At 41.6% G+C, this 14,721-nt stretch overlaps 1 protein-coding gene across 1 annotated transcript in view; it reads right to left on the bottom strand.

Moving 5' to 3' along the window:
- The window catches only part of sgcd (sarcoglycan, delta (dystrophin-associated glycoprotein)), a 205,297-nt gene extending 194,993 nt beyond the window's left edge, over nucleotides 1–10,304 (bottom strand). Inside the window, exon 1 of the mRNA XM_084136910.1 lies at nucleotides 10,230–10,304. The gene's annotated coding sequence lies outside the window, so the exon portion shown is untranslated. The remainder of the gene's footprint in view (nucleotides 1–10,229) is intronic.
- Nucleotides 10,305–14,721: the final 4,417 nt, after the last annotated feature.

Raw genomic sequence — 14,721 nt, 5'->3', positions numbered from 1 at the left:
CGAACTCTCACGATATCCTGAGACCCCGGCCTGGATATGTGCCCAAGGTTGTGCTAACAGATGTTTTTACAGCTGCGGGCTGGGCAACACCAACACAATCGCTAGAAAAATGGCCTACGTGTCGAGCCGGTTGCTTTCCGTGGGCTCCCTTCACATGAAGCCAGTTTCACTGTAATCCTGGTTCAAAGTGTCAGCTTGCTGCGCCATTCCCCTCCTGTAGACTGGATACGTGTGCCATTCTTGCTCCAGTAGAGTTCCTCTTTAGCCGAACCCTGTTGAGTTCCTCCACACCCTTCGGCATCGGACATGGCAGAGCGTAACAGGCCTAACACTTGTATGCACTGGTGGAACCTGTGCTAGGCTGGGTCCATATGTTGTGATCCCTACGTCGATCCCATATGTGTATTCTTCCACAGTACGGCTCCCCGTGGCGAGCCCATGTCTTCCCTTGGCAGAGCCTGCTCTGCCGTCACTGATCGGTTGCGTCTCCCCCCTGTTATAGGCTGGAGCCACCTCAGTGACATTCCATATGTTGTACTGTCCGGTAAATCGCCCAGTCCATATGTGTTATTTCCCATATGTTACCTTCCTACGGGGAGGATGTGGCTTCCGCAGCATATTCCTTCCAACGAAAGGTTAACGCTTTCCCAGTGGTCTTGTGGAACAGTAGTGACTTCCCTGGCCTAAGCCCTGTCCTATCTCCGCCTCAATAATGTGGGGGGATCAGGAGGCTTTTGTCTAGGCACTGGAAGGTGGCAGCACTGGTGGCGTTTTAATAGGGATCCCAATCAGTCGACACGCCGACTACGTCGAACATGAGAGACTGAAAGGGAACGTCTCGGTTACGTATGTAACCCTGCTGACTCAGGGCTCTGCTCGGCTCCTCAGCGAGAAACAACTGGTGCGTGCATCCACTTCCGTATTTATACCCGTGCTGCGGGGCAGAGCATGTGATGCAATTCACGCACGCCAATGTGCATTGGCTCGTTTTAACAAGACTCGAAAATGACAGGCTCCCTAAGCGTGATCCCAATCATTCGACACATCAATTACGTCTCCGTTCCCTCCTTCAGAGAACGAGGGTGTGGCAAGCAGGACGAGGTCGAGGGCCGTGGGAGAGCGGCATGAGGCCGGTGGCGTGATTAATGATGAGCCACATCTGCGCGACGCACCGGTGTCGTATCTCTCATGGAGGAGCGGAAGCATAAAGGAGGAGCGACGACAGTGAAGAGCGAGAGAGGACAGGCCTGGACTTATGTTGTTGTGTTTTGTTTTATTTTATTGTGACAGCAGTCGTCCGTAAGGGACGACTTTTTACTTTCGTTTTGTATTTGTTTTATTTTTATAATTAAATGTTTGAATGTTCGCCGGTTCCCGCCTCCTTCTTCCCATAACAACAGACCGCGTTACAGAGGGTTACATGCGTAACCGAGACGTTCCGATCAGTGGCCGATCGTTTGGAGGCCGATCGTTTGGAGAAAAATATTATAAGCGCTGTTGCATTCTCACTATTTAGTGATTTAGCCTCAGATACAGGATGCTCATTTGCTTTTACTATATTGTGTGGCGAGCAGGACAGTGAGAGCAAACCTGTCCGGGTGCTGCACTGTTCTTTTCCGTCAACATCACGTTAACAGAAGTTGTAACGATCACCAGTGAGAGTGCCTGGGATTACCATCAGAGGGCACTCCAACCTGGACAATCACCACACATCCACAGACTCCATTCCCTATAATCCTTAGCCCAGACCATCATCCATTATCACATTCACCTGTGTCACATTATCCTGTTTAGCTCACACTATAAAAGCCTGGTTCACCCTATCACTCACTGTGAAGATCGAACACCAAGATAAAGAAAACCAGGAAAATGCTTGGAATTGCAGTGTAACACTAAACAAGACTTCGCAGTGAGTGATAGGGCTTTTATAGTGTGAGCTAAACTGTGAATGTGATAATGGATGATGGTCTGGGCTAAGGATTATGGGGAATGGAGTCTATAGATGTGTGGTGATTGTCGAGGTTGGAGTGCCTTCTGATGGTAATCCCAGGCACTCTCACTGGTGAAAAGTACAGAAGTATAGAATATCAATTTTAGAAATGTATGAATCGATTCGAATCGATTGGATTCATATGTGAATCGAATCTCCCCTCTTTTCTCTTTGTCTTATGTTTTTTAATTATGTTACAGACCACAGCAGGTATAAGGCTGCTTTCACTTTAAGACTGAATGCACTGATTTAAAATAGGCCTACTGTTACACATACACATTCTTTCTCAACTCTTTACATTAACTTAAGACATAAATGACTTTGTTTACACAAAGACAGGCATTTTGACACATAAGTGTGTGTATTTGACCATTCAAGCCCAATAATGCGGCAAAAAAACTTACTCACGACAAACTGACTCACAACAAACTGCATGAGCACAAAAAGCGTGCACACTGTAAAAAATAGTTTCATGATTTGTTATCACAACTTTGTGATCTGTGGTTCAGATAACATAATATTTTGAGTTTCTGTTGATTAAACCAATCTCCTTCAATTTTAGCTCAAAAAGGCAACCAAATAACTTACCTTTTTAAGTTAAACCAACGATATTTTTTCAACAGTGTATATTGAAATGAGTTCTCTTTTGCTTATAGCACTTCAGCAGTTTAAAGTTACTTGTTTTTTAAACACCATTGCTTAAAAACACATGCAAATAAGCTTTCGTGATGGCACATACAGCACGGCAGCGTCACGTTAGCACATAGTCGTGATAGTCCAAAATATCTACCAGTTGATACATTTCTACCAGTTAATCATGTCTGCCTGTATACCACCCACTGATATGTACCTGACAAAGAGTCAAAAAGATCAGCATAGACCACCTTGAATCAGAGAAAGTTTGAGTATAAGAGAATTACATTATTCTCATAAGAGTAACATTATGTTAATCTGATAATTTACATGTGTGATTAACTGTAAAATAAACAATGTTGACTATGTAAATCAAGCTACTCTGCTAAACTTCTCCTTTTGTGTTTCACACAAGAAAGAAAATATTTCTTTTCCGTACACTTGTGTGCTTGCGGTGCACTGGAATGAGTGTTTGCAGATGGTTTGAAGTGAGCTCAGAGCTGTAAGTGTTAGAGGATCTGGTGTTGATAGCTCAGAGATCAGGAGGCACAGGTGAGTCAGACCAGTGGTCAGAAGTAATTAAAAACAGGACTGGTCATCAGTGGCCAGCACAGGGACCTTCGGGAACAAACTGACAGAAATAAATATCTTGTTCTTAAACTAATTCTAACGTGCTAGCATACACAAAACCACTAAAGCGAAACGAACTTTCCAAATCTGATTTCAAGAAATAAAGACTCCATGATAATCAGATGGGGTAGGATTTTTTCTCTCTCGTCCATAGATATGACTAGTGTCAATCTCATCTAAGCACATTTACTGAATTGTAATGCCTTTATTAATCTTGACTTGAATCTGAAAATCAATGTTTGTAAAATTGATTCCATCTTTTTTATGTATTTGTTAACAGTAGATTTACATTTGTAGCATAAAAATATACTTTTGTATTTTTAAGTGAAAAGTAGACCCTTTGGGGAAAATTGCCCCGAATCAAGACAAAGGCCTCCAGTGGAATGTTATTGTTGGGGTCTTCATGATTTCATTAAATAATTATTATAATTAATTATAATATTATGATTTATTAATTCCATTATTCAGATGTTGGCAATGCGAGTGTGTGTATGTTTACTTACGCTCATACTCTTCTGGTCTTAGTAACGTTTGCATTTGATGTAAGGAGAAAGTTATTTATGAATCATGGCTAGATATAATGTTTTTAAAATTAAAGAGAAGATGGTGGTCTATCTGAGATGAAAGAAAACCTCATTCTTATATTATTGTGTATCTCTGTGCAGTAATTAATTCGTCCTCAAAACCCAGTAATATGTTATGTTATTGAAATAAATGATTTGCACCTTAAAAACAAACAAACAAGAAACATAAAGAGAGCAATTACTTCTAGTTTGAAATCATTTGCAATTGATGTGTCATATTGATCAAAAGGTTGTAGCAATTACAGCCACTTGCAACATTGCAATACAAATGTTTTTCTTTTCTTTTTTTTAAACATTATGACTATTGTGAGACTTCAAACTTCATGACTGTGGGCATGTTGTGGCTCTGCCCTCAAATAATGTCAAATATTCATTGACAAAACGTCTCATCGGCAAATTATGAAAAGTCCCCATATGAAATGCAGTGAAGGGCGCAAAGCCTTAACAAATAAATGTTAGTAATCTCAGTAGGATTTATGCACTGTATTAAGGAACAGTCCTATAAATACAACCACAATAAATTACACTGTATATAACAGTAATTATTTTAACCATGTGCATGTTGTACATCAATACATCAACAGTTTATTTACTTTACCACAGTGAATAAACTCATTCTTTCAGCTGGACATGTTCAGAATTTCAAATATTTTTGTTACTGTGTAAGAACACAGCATGCATTTTGAAGTAAGTCTGTATATAACTTCAGTTGTTCATATTGTAAGTATTGGTAACAGCATGATTCTTGGTTTTAGGCAGTGCTGTAAGAATATAGAAAGAATATAGAAAAACTTTTCTAAGAATATAGAAATAAGCCAACATTACTTTGGGCACCAATCAAAGAATGTTATCCAGGAGAGCAAAATCAAAGGGCTGTCTGAGTCTCTTTGTCTTCCCACAGAAGTGTCTGGACTGGCGGGTTTGTATGTATGGCTGGAGGGCTTGTGTAATGATTTTACACAGACAGTCCACCACTCACTCAGCACTGATACTAGCGTAATGAACAGACCATAGTGATGAGTGATTGTGCCTGGAAAATTATATAGACTTTATTACATTGTTATAAAGAGGTTATTACATTCTAATAAACTACATATTGAAGTAACATAAAAAAAACAAGGTAGTCCTGTTCAGGCACCTTATCTGGGGCTTCATAATATGATATTCCAGCCTGATCTCATCCCAAGGCGTCATATACATACGCTTTTGACATTTCGTCTACATCCAACGCACATAGCACCCTTTAGCGTCAATATGAGACGCAGATAGATATGGGCCAGAAGGCGCCTCCTAGCGGTCTAACCCTAACCCTACCCCAGACCTAAACCTACCCATAACTGAACAAAGCTCTGTGCGTGTCATATTGATGCTAAAGGGTGCCATGTGCGTTGGATGTAGACGAAATGTCAAAAGCGTATTCATTATTATTCATATTCATAATACTATTCATAGTTATTACATGATAATAAACTATGTATTACTGTAACACATGAACGAAGCAGTCCTGTTCAGATGACTTAACTGTTTTTTAGGGCTGTGAAACGATTAATCGTGATTAATCGCATCCAAAATAAAAGTTTGTGTTCACATAATATATGTGTGTGTACTGTGCATAATTATTTTGTATATATAAATACACACACATGCATGTATATATTTAAGAAATATTTGCTTAAATATACTGTATATATATTATATATAATTTGTTTTATAAATAAATATAAATATTTTATATATAAATAACAAATTTTTCTTAAATATTTACATGCATGTGTGTGTATTTATATATGCAAAATAATTATGCACAGTACACACACATATATTATGTGAACACAAACTTTTATTTTGGATGCGATTAATCGTTTCACAGCCCTACGGTTTTTTAAATATGTTATTAGTCATACCTGCCAGAGTTAACGAATAACTATATATAATCTAAAATATTACAAAATAACATAGGAACATTGATAGCAAACTAAAGATAAAAAGCTAATGTGTGCAAATGAAAATTCTGTCATCATTTACTCTCCCTCATGTCTTTCCGAACCTTTATGCATGTATTTCTTCTACAGAATGTTAAATTTAAAGAATGTTGGTCAACAAACATTAACTTCCAAAAAAATAACGGGAGTCAATGGGAACTGAAACCGTTTGATTTCCAAAATTCTTCAAAATAACATCTTTGTTATTTGCTAAATTAAATAATTTGCTTTTATATTCTCAGTGAAATACAAAGAATTTTATTTTTAATTTATTACATACACTAGTGTGTCGAGTAAATTTACGTCAATTATTATAATTTTTTTGTTTTTCACAATAAATATGATTCAGTTAGGTTTAGAACAACATCAGAGTGTATAAATGATAAAAAGGGAAAAGTAAAAAAAACACAACAACAACAGTAATATCAAAGAATGCAATCACACTTTCAGTCATAGGTCAGACCTTCAGATAGGCCCACCCCCAAACTCATACCATTGGCTGAGTCAATGTTGCTGAGATGGGTTGGTCAAAATGCTCAACAAACACGTTTTACACTTTTAAGGGAAATCAACCTACATATATCTTACTTATACCTGTCTCTGCATATTAAGCTGGGATAGGAGGAAACATTTAAAAAAAAAAAAAAGAAAGAAAATTAATTGATTTTTTTTTTTTTTTATACCAACAAACTTACATTCAGTCTGTCAAACAAGTTTAATATGAAAACAGTGTTTTTGACTGATGCAATACAATATTAATATGCAATTTAATAATTTAAGTGACAGAAATACTTTGTCCAAAAAATAATAAGTATTAATATACTTTATGAGACTGAAATAACAAAAATGCTCATATGGGGAATGCTTATTTTTGTTGCGCATACAGTATTCATCCAAGGAATTCTGAGTTGAAGTTTTTGTAATTACTTTAATTTACAATATGAAACACTCTGGAGTAAAAATCATATTGAAACGGTAGTGAGGAGACTGACCTCTGGGAAGCACATCAAACAGCACATCCATACTCTATAAACGTACAGACACTCATAAACACACACCTCCTTACACAGGCCATTACCACCTAACCAACTTGTCTGAAGCAGCAAATAACATGTCAGAATTCCCTATGTGGCCACCATATTTACAGCATTAAAGCCCGGCACACTCTAATGATGTGTTTTATCTTGCTGCTTTTATGGCTGACATCTCCCTGACACACACACATTCAGACACACACCTGTCCAATGCTTCTCACACATCTCATCTGATCAGCAATAGTAGGGACTCTCTCGGGTTGACCTTTTGATGGAAAATGTTTGACCTTGGTTTTCCTTGTCACTTAGCCCCTAATTCTTCAGGAAAAAAGCCTCCTATGTTTATTAGGATCTCATTTAGATGGAGTAGAAGATCTAATGTCGAGCCAACACTCATCAGTCAGAGAGAGAGAGACAGGGCGAGTGGTGGGGGTTTTCAAAGCCATATGATCTACACTTATTCAGTGAATGGGGTTCAGGATTAACGGCCATTCTAGGGATGGGCCACGAAGGTCAGCTAGTCGACTAGTCATCCAACATCTGACTAGTAAATTAGTGAAGTTGATTTTGAATCTCTTGTGAGGGATCCCTTTTCTAATATAAACCAAAGGTAAAAAAAAAAAACAGTAAAAACAGTAATATTGTAAATATTTTTACAATTTAAAAGAGCTGTTTTAAAATGTAACTTATTCCTGTGATGGCAAAGCTGCCATTGCCTTCTCCAGTTTTCAGTGTCACATTCAGAAATCATTGTAACATGCTGATTTGCTGCTCAAGAAACATTTCAGAATTAATTTTGATGAAATAAATGCAGCCTTGGTTAGCATAAGATACTTCTTTTAAAAACATTAGAAAAAAACGAATTATTTAAAACTGTTGACCAGTAGTTTATACACACTCACTGACCACTTTATTATGTGCACCTGTTCAACTGCTCTTTAATGCAAATATCTAATCAGCTAATTGCATGGCAGAAACTCAATGCATTTAGATAGACATTGTCAAGATAATCTGGTGAAGTTTAAACTGAGCATCAGAATGGGGAAGAAAGGTGATTTAAATGGTGGCATGGTTGTTAGTGCCAGACGGGTTGGTCTGAGTATTTCAGAAACTGCTGATCTATTGGGATTTTCACGCGCAACCAGGGCCGCATTACTTTACCTGGGCCCCGGGCTGAGGGAGGGGCCCGGTGATACCGAAAAAAAAATGATAGCCGCATTTTATAATGAGTTGACTGTCCCTTTAAAATTACGCTTTATCGCTTTGCTTTGAATACATATGCGGGTGTTTCAAGTCCTGCGCGAGAAGTGTCAAAAAGAGCCGCGTCTAGCAAATCACAGGTAGGCCTATCGCACACCGGACGCGTCACTTTCAGTTCAAGACAGCAGTCCAAAACATCTAATCACCATTAAAACTAATCACCAAACAGGCAAAAGTTCACTTCAAGAATTAACAAAGTGTAACAATGAGTTTGAAGTTAGGTGTTTGAAAAAACACAGCAAACGGAAAGAAAAAAGCATGATCTATATTATTATAGCTCATACAAAGGATAGACGACTTTATTAAAGTCACAGAAAGACAAACATTTTGTCGAAAAATGCAGAATACACGATCTTCCAACGTCATTATGTACATTAACAATAATTTGAACAAATATAATGTGATTTAATGGAAAACTATGTGAGTGGCGTTCTTTGGTGTGGCAGGATTCTGAACAGTAGCTGGGCGCCGCCGGTACACTCGCACACTCGAAGGCTGCGTCCTCTGGAGGTCGCATTTGTAGGCTGCATACGGCATAAGAATGTCTTATTTCAGAACAGTAACCATTATAAAATTGACTGTGATTCCTAGTGAAGCATAATTGTTGTAATTTCTTAATGACTTTGGAATGTATTGGTCAGTTTACTGAAATGAAGCAGCCTCAATGAAGTATGCAGCCTACAAATTCGACCTCCGAAGGACGCAGCCTTCGAAATGAGACGCAGCTGATGTGTTCGAAGATGTGGTGCGGCGCTGCTCTTCTCATCTGGTGTGCGACCCCCTTCAGTCAAACCCTCTTAAAACTTAGTGCTGTCATACACCGGACAAGGGAGTCACGCAACTACAACTCACAGGTCTCGTATCGTTCAGTTCAAGACAGCAGTTCAAATCTAAGAAAAAACAATGCAAAAGTTAATTTTAAGAAGTGGTGTCAATAAGTTTGGTGTTTGAAAAAAACAGAACAAACAGAAAGAGAAAGCGCAATCTGTATTAATATCTCTCTATATGAAGCCTCTGAAAGACAAACGTTTTGCTAAAAGATGCACAAAATCTTCTTAGTCCCCATAATCTGATTACATTTTCAGCTTTATAAAAAAAAAAAAAAAAATGTTCAGAACGTTTTTTGTATATTTTTATGAATGAAACTGAGTTCAATTTTTTATATGGAATTTTTATTGCATATATTTCTGCAAAACAAAAGGCTCATTTGATAGGAAGATGTAGCTGATGTATGCAGTAGTTCTAAGTAGCCAGTGCAAAGTTACTTCTTTTAACTTTAGCTATTTTTTGAACGCATCTTATGTAAAAACACCTGTCAAGGTTACCTGAAACCAGCCTAAAAAGTGCAGTTAAGACAATTTATTCAATTACTTTTTGAAGCAACCCTGAGTCAGTTTGAAAATATGTAGTTTGCACATCCCAAGCAGTCACTGAGGAGGCACTTCCTAGACTGTCTGGCTCCGTACAAAGACGTTGAGCTCATATTTATATAGATGGTTACAAAGACGTTGAGCTTATATTTATACGCATGGTTTCATGGATGCATAACTTGAGCTGATGTCTATTTGGACTCTGAAATAACACCTGAACTGATTATGTGTGACATAAAATAAATTCTACACCCAAGTCAGTGAGTAGAAGTACAGATACCAAGAAAATTACTGTTATTATCAAAAGTGAAAGATGTAATTGTATTAACATACAAATGTAATGCTTTGATTTGGCCTTAAGCCATTTAAGCCTTATTAATTAATTGTTTCTCCTCTCAGGGCTGATTTGCTTGCATAATAAGACAGAAAATAAGAGAAAACATTTAAAATAATAATAATAATAATAATAAAATATATATTCCACCAAGCTAAAAAAGTGTGAGCAGCACATACTTTCAATAACCAACTTTTTTTGGTGACCAATGATTCAGTTTTCCATTCCAAAGCTCACATACAATCCACAGTTACCAAAACCTCCCAACCATTTGCCATCAGAAATCACAGTCTGGCTGAATGAAGCCACAAATGACCTTTGTTTTAAATAATTTGCTTTTAAACGCTGCCCACTCAAGCCCAGAAAGCTTACAAATGGAACAAACCCACTTTCAAGACGTGAAGTTCCCTACCGTTAGATGTTTTGCGTATTAAATCCCTGGTCTTGGAGACCTTGACTGAGTTTACTGCCTGACTGTCTATTTTTAGCGTTTCCTTCCTAAACCGTATTTGGTGGTCTCCACCTCCGCATGCTAATTTACCAGGCATAACAAAAAATTTAAGCTGGACTCAGCTGTCTGAAGTTATCACCATGCTTGAGTGTACAGCCAGGCTTCCTGACTGGGCCAGTAGGCTATTTAAGGGAACTTATTATGAAACACGGCTCCTTTTGCCAATGCAGATGCTTCCTAGCTGACACTACTCTATCAGAAAATGCTGTAATAATACAAATACTAGAGCTCTGTATAAATACAAAACAGCACTGGATTAGTAGTACTTAAAACTCTGGTTAGGTTTTGTTTTAGTTTTAGTAATGTTGTTAAGTGCTTTTGTCATTTTTATTAGTTGTGCGTTTAGTTTAATATTTCATTTTAGCTTTCATTTATTTTATTTCATATTTAGTTTTAGTAACTTTAATACTATGGAAATTCATCTTAAAATCCTGAATTATTACGTTTAAAACTATGACAATATTTAAACAAATAGTCAAATAAACATAAACAATTTCAGTATTTATTCTGTGAAAATTATTTATATCAGTTTCCAAACATGACAAGCTGTGTGTAACGGTCACCAGCTGGAGTGCCCTTGAGAGCCACCAGAGGGCACTCCACATCAGACTATTATCATTCCCTCACTGCCCAGACTCTTCATCCATTATCAGCCTGGTTTTCTTATTCATTATCTGTGAAGTCTTGTATGTGTAACACTGCATGTCTGAGCGTTTCCACTGTTTTCCATGTTCCTAGTTTTCGATATTTGCCTGTGTCCTGGTTCCCTTTCAAGGGAACTCCCGTTGCGTCGAGAATGACGCTATGGGGGAACGCTTTGCGTGATGACGTCTTGAAGCACATGTAAAATCAGTCCAATGGTGTAGCGGGACGTCAGAGGCGGGTGACGTCACGTACCAGGAAGCTTTCTGAGTCTTCAGTCGCGCTCTGTGTTGAAATCTGTCCTTGTTATTTGGTGTTGTCTGTCTATATATATATATATTTATTCAGATATGGCGAGCAAGCAGCAGTATCGAGTGTGTGTCCATCCCTGCCCGCGTTATTTAACGGGAGGTGACACACACACTCTTTGTGTTGTTTGTTTGGGAGAGGAGCATGCCCAGTCAGCACTCGAGGGTGGTGACTGTGTGCATTGCTGTGCGCTTCCATTGCGGACGCTCCGATCCCGGTTGGCTCGGTTCAATCCCGACCACGTTCCCCAGGGCTCGGGTCCCGCCGCGGCTGAGGCTCGGCGGCGATCTCAGACCTGGGGTTCGCAAATGGATCTGTCAGTGGATGTTGAGACGGGCTCTGCCTTATCTCAGCCTCTTACTGACAGATCCAGTGCCTCTCATCAGGGTGTGGAAGCACGCGCTGCGGTTTCTTCCCCCCCGATAGAGGCACCAATACTGCAACTATCCAGCTCTGAGGAGTTGGATGTTGTAAGTATTGATGCTGAGTCTGAGGATTCGCCACCTCAGTCTCATGCTTTTGAAGAACTGCTCGATGTGATCACGAGAGCAGTTGACAGATTGTCTATTGAGTGGCCAGAGGATAGGCAGGACGTTCGTTCAAAAAGCAAACTCGACGAACGCTTCCTGCCATCTCGTGCTCAGCCCCAGCGTAGGAGCCTGCCGTTTTTCCCCGATCTCCACACCGAGGTGTCGAGATCGTGGGGGAGACCAGTCTCTTACAGAGTTTACACACCACACACCTCTCTATATTCCACTATTTCACAATATAAAGAGCATGGTTATGGGGAGATGCCGAAGGTGGAAGAGACGCTCGCGGGCTATCTCTCTCCAGCAACGGCATCTTCCCTGAAGGCTCCTACACTTCCCTCAAAGCCAGTAAAGTTGACATCTTCCCTGATTAATAAATCGTATGCAGCCGCTGGTCAAGCTGCAGCGTGTCTGCATACGATGTCTATTTTACAAGCCTATCAGGCAGAATTATTGGGGGATTTAGAGGAGGGCGGGGGAATCGGTCCCGACACTGTGGCTGAACTGCGCAGAGCCACGGATGTTTCTCTCAGAGCCACCAAGGAGACCGCTAAATCTATCGGGCGGTCTATGGCAGCCCTGGTGGCTACTGAGAGGCATCTGTGGCTCAACCTGAGCGATATTAAGGACAAAGAAAAGCATGTTCTGTTAGACGCTCCGGTTTCCACTGCCGGGTTATTTGGGGATGCAGTAAATATTGCGGTTGCAAAATCACAAGAAGCCGCTAAACAAGCATCTGCTCTTCAAAAGCTTCTTCCCCGCCGTTCTTTCTATGAGGCTGCTGAGCGGGAGCAGCCTCACTCCTCTAAAAAGGGTGCTGAGCATCGTGCCACTCAGAAGCAGAGCGTGTCCTCCCGTGCTCCCCCACAAAAATCTCGGGGACACGGAGGGCGCGCTCAAACCCAGCAGTCTTCGAGGGGTAGAACGGATCTGCGGACCGTTATTACCGCCAAGAAGGCTGCTGGGAAGAAATCCTGACGTCCGAGGGCTCAGGATTAATGAGGGTAGTCCCCCCCGAAGCAGAGCGGTTAACACCTCTTTTTACGGTGCCCGTCTCTCTTCGGTACCCTCAGGGGACCGTTCTGCCAACCCTGCCGCCATCGGTGTTACAGGGCGCAGCGGTCTCCGGCGAGCACATATCTCAAGGACCACCCGGAAACGTAGTGGCCTCGGGATGCCCGCCCCCTCCGAGGAGGGTGTTAGAGCAGTCTGTTCGGTCGCTCCCTGCCGGTGCGCCGTTACAGGGCGTCGAATTGACTGCTCAACAACAACAAAATCCAGAAACCAGTCTCGAGAGGCTGGTACCTCTAGTAGAATCTTTGACAGCGTGGAAGCTACTGTCAAATGTTTCTCGTTGGGTCCTGCAGACCGTAGAAAAAGGGTATCAGATACAATTCAAGAAACGCCCACCTCGGTTTATGGGGGTCCTACCCACAGTGGTGGGCCCCGAGCAGGTTCTGGTTATGGAACAGGAAGTAAACACTCTGTTAGAGAAAGGGGCCATAGAATATGTACCTCCCTCCGACAGGGAAACCGGGTTTTACAGCCGGTACTTCATAGTTCCAAAAAAGGACGGGGGATTGCGTCCCATTTTGGATCTTCGAGTTCTGAACGAGTCAGTCATGCAGCTCAAGTTCAAAATGTTGACATTGAGACAGATCGTGCCACAGATCAGGTCCGAGGACTGGTTTGTCACGATAGATCTCAAGGACGCATATTTCCATATTTCCATCCGTCCGTGTCATTGGAAGTTCCTGAGGTTTGCTTTCGGGGGCAAAGCATACCAATATCGTGTTCTTCCATTCGGCCTAGCTTTATCACCCCGCACTTTCACGAAATGTATGGATGCAGCTCTGGCGCCTCTGCGCCTTCAGGGGATTCGCATCATGAACTACATCGACGATTGGTTGATTTTAGCTCAGTCGCATCAGTTGGCGGTTCAACATCGAGATGTTGTTCTCGCCCACATGAAAGAGCTGGGGTTACGGCTGAACGCCAAGAAGAGTGTGCTTTCTCCACTCCAGAGAACCACTTTCCTAGGCGTGGTTTGGGACTCAGTGTCGATGCAGGCGCGCCTGTCACCGCCACGTATAGAGTCCATCCTTGCAGCTGTGAAAAGTGTAAAGCTAGGCCAGCTACTCACTGTCAAACAGTTCCAGAGACTGTTGGGTCTCATGGCAGCAGCTTCCAACGTGATACCTTTTGGACTGCTGCACATGAGGCCCCTGCAGTGGTGGCTCAGGACCAGGGGGTTTTCCCCGAGGGGCAACCCATTTCGCACAATCAAGGTCACGCGGCGATGCCTACGTGCCTTGGTTATGTGGAAGAAACCTTGGTTCCTGTCCCAGGGCCCAGTGTTGGGAGCTCCTTGTCGTCGCAAACTGCTAACGACGGATGCTTCCCTCACGGGTTGGGGAGCGATCCTGGAGGGTCGCTCATCTCAAGGTCTGTGGGAAGACCATCATCGTTCCTGGCATATCAATCGCCTAGAGATGTTAGCCGTCTTCCGGGCTCTGAGGAGCTTTATCACAGATCTCAGGGGACACCATGTGTTAGTGCATTCGGACAACACGTCGGTAGTCGCCTACATCAACCACCAAGGGGGTTTGCGCTCGCGCCCATTATCAAATCTGGCACGCCATATCCTCTTGTGGTCCCAGGGGAAGTTGCTGTCACTCAGAGCAGCCTACATCCCCGGGGTTCAGAATATAGGAGCAGACACTCTGTCGAGGCAGGGGCCGAGGCCCGGGGAATGGAGGCTCCACCCCGAGGTGGTGGAGCTGATATGGAGGGAGTACGGCCAAGCACAAGTGGATTTGTTTGCGTCTCGAGAGACGTCTCACTGTCCACTTTGGTTCTCCCTCACGCATCCAGCTCCTCTGGGACTGGATGCTATGGTTCAGACGTGGCCG

Source organism: Abramis brama (genome assembly GCF_963993115.1).
Source record: "Abramis brama genome assembly, chromosome: 15".
Taxonomy (NCBI): Eukaryota; Metazoa; Chordata; class Actinopteri; order Cypriniformes; family Leuciscidae; genus Abramis; species Abramis brama.
Note: the sequence above shows the minus strand (reverse complement) of the source record. Positions and strands in the feature narration are given on the sequence as shown.